Here is a 2,500-nt window from a genome sequence, read left to right as displayed (position 1 = left end):
GGCCAAACAGAGGAAAAGTGAAAAGATGTGTGCTGTTTGAAGGAATCGGTTAATAGAGAGGTATTTATACATTTGTTATGAAACCTTCGCAAAACAAGATAGATTATATGCAAACGGTCGCAAAACAGGGCAAAAACAGTTATATTTTTAACTTCTGTACACCTTCGTTTCCCGTGAAAATGTATTTTCATTTGGGTTACTTAACGATGGCGAAGCCTGCGGCATTATCAATTCAGGGATTTAAAATATGTATGCAGAAGAGTTGGAGAAAACTGAATGTCTGACTTGAGTGGAATCTTTTTGGGATGGCTAGGGTATAGCATAAAGATTTCGGAATATGTTTTTTCAGTGAATATTCTGAATATAACCTTCACTAAAATCGGAATCCTGCTATTATATACAATACAGCTGAATATTTTCTTCGACTAAGGTGGCATCTGCGCAACGTCAAAGAGCTGATAATATTTTCATTTTTACCGAAGCTATCTCTGACTCTTAACCTGAGCAAACGCATCCCTTATCCATTCCCCCTTCCTCCATTTTAACCTAAGGGATGACGTAGGCCTATGTATTAATGAACATATACTAACCCTATGGGCCAATGCTTAGCAAGGGAAAGGAAGAATGATTTAAAGCAATTCGTGATGCAATTTTGCAATTTGCAATAAAACCTCTGAAATTCGCTCGTTGTTGTAAAGCTCAATAATTTCGGTGAAGGTAAAAGGACCGATGGCATGCGTATGTTTCGCGTCAGTCTCTTTATTGCTACTGGAAGCGGAAACTCACACATCACAAGTTTCATCAGTTTGTGAGGGAAATTTCATAAAAAAAGGACGCCGTATATAGTTTTGAGTTCGAGAAAATGTAATGCATATTTCATTCAGTTTACGGCCCTCGTACTGCTTCAGGATGAAATATTTCAAGGTAAGGTTATTCTCGTGAAAACTAACTCCTCCTTTCTCAGCCATCAAAGGACTTCCAGTATCTAGTCACTTGGTTCTGTGTCCATTCATATCAACTATTATTTACTTTTCAATAATTTTAATGCAATAAAAGTGTTTACCTCTGTGTGTGTGTGTGTGTTTATGTGGACGTGTGTTAGTCTCATATTTTGAAATTAATTTACTTTTTATAGATAGGCCTACATTAAGTGATACATAACGTACAAAAAATGCAACCAAATGATATTTCGTATTTTTGATAAACGTTTTTTGATTCACACATATAACGTACACACATATATACATATAGTGTGTGTGTGTGTGTGTGTGTTTGTGTGTGTGTCTACACGTTTGCTATGATTACTGTATATATATGGGATATTTTTCTTTTCTTTTCCATATACTATTAGGTTTGGGTGATCAAAATTTTCTACATTAGCTAATGTCTTCATAACTTGTCTTACCTACGTTTAGGCGAAGTCCTGATTTTTCACTGGCTGTTTAAACTCTGTGTGCCATTTCTGTCAGTACATTTATTGAATAAATGTTATTGGTGTACATGTTACTATGATGGGAACTGCAGAGTAAAGCAGATTTTGTTTTTTTTGGGGGGTAAGGGGGGTGATCACGAGTGTCTTTTCCTGGTAAGATTTATATTGCTCGTTTGCAATTTCTTCCACAATTTTTTTTATTTTTATTCCAGTCGTTTTGCAATAGACTTATGAGAACTTTGTAGCAACGGGGTTGTAATGCAATGGGCCGATTGGTTGTGCATTCAAGGTTCTCCATTTTTAGGGATAAGAATGAATATGGCCGCTATACAGTCTTCTATTTTCTCCGCCATTCCCTACGAGCTCCGTAGGTAATTCATTATTTTTTGTATTTTTGCCATTTCTTTTCCATGGATTTCTTTTTGAGCATCTGAAAATAAAGGCGGGGTGTGGTTCTGTATCGAATACATTTATATATATATATATATATATATATATATATATATATATATATATATATACATATATATATATATAAAAGTTACTTTATGTTGCGCAAGCGTATCGAACAAGTATCTAGTCTCCTCGCTAGTCTCCTGCTTTTTATAAGGCCTTCGTTGTTCTTGTTAGTCCTGTAGTTTTTATCTTTTTCCCCCCGACGTCGACTTCTGTTGAATATTATTTTTTCCTTCTTATAGTTCACACACAAACAAACGGATACATACTTAGTTTCACACATACGATGTATGTGTGAAACTAGGTATGTATCTAAGAATGTATGGATATATGTATTCATATATGTATGTATGTTCGTATATATCTGTACCTTTGCGTGTCTGTATGTAAAATACTGAAATAGATTTGTATGCTATTGGAATATGATGAGAAGTTAAATATTTTATCGACAGTGTTATCACACTCTGCAAGTATTGTTTAAGTGACTGTGCTGCGAGGTATGCCACGGCCTCGTCAGTAGTTGGTTTACACTACATTTATTAGAGGTTAGTAGATCTTACTGTTACGTTTCACTGTCATGTATGGACGTCTGTCTCGATAGATTAAAGCTTG

The 2,500-nt window shown here is 35.2% G+C and overlaps 1 protein-coding gene across 1 annotated transcript in view; it reads left to right on the top strand.

Moving 5' to 3' along the window:
• LOC125028004 (GRAM domain-containing protein 2B-like) overlaps positions 1-2,500 on the top strand; it is a 255,962-nt gene that overhangs the window by 93,279 nt on the left and 160,183 nt on the right. The gene's annotated exons all lie outside the window — the stretch shown is intronic.

This window comes from Penaeus chinensis, chromosome 8, assembly GCF_019202785.1.
Source record: "Penaeus chinensis breed Huanghai No. 1 chromosome 8, ASM1920278v2, whole genome shotgun sequence".
Classification (NCBI taxonomy): Eukaryota; Metazoa; Arthropoda; class Malacostraca; order Decapoda; family Penaeidae; genus Penaeus; species Penaeus chinensis.
Note: the sequence above shows the minus strand (reverse complement) of the source record. Positions and strands in the feature narration are given on the sequence as shown.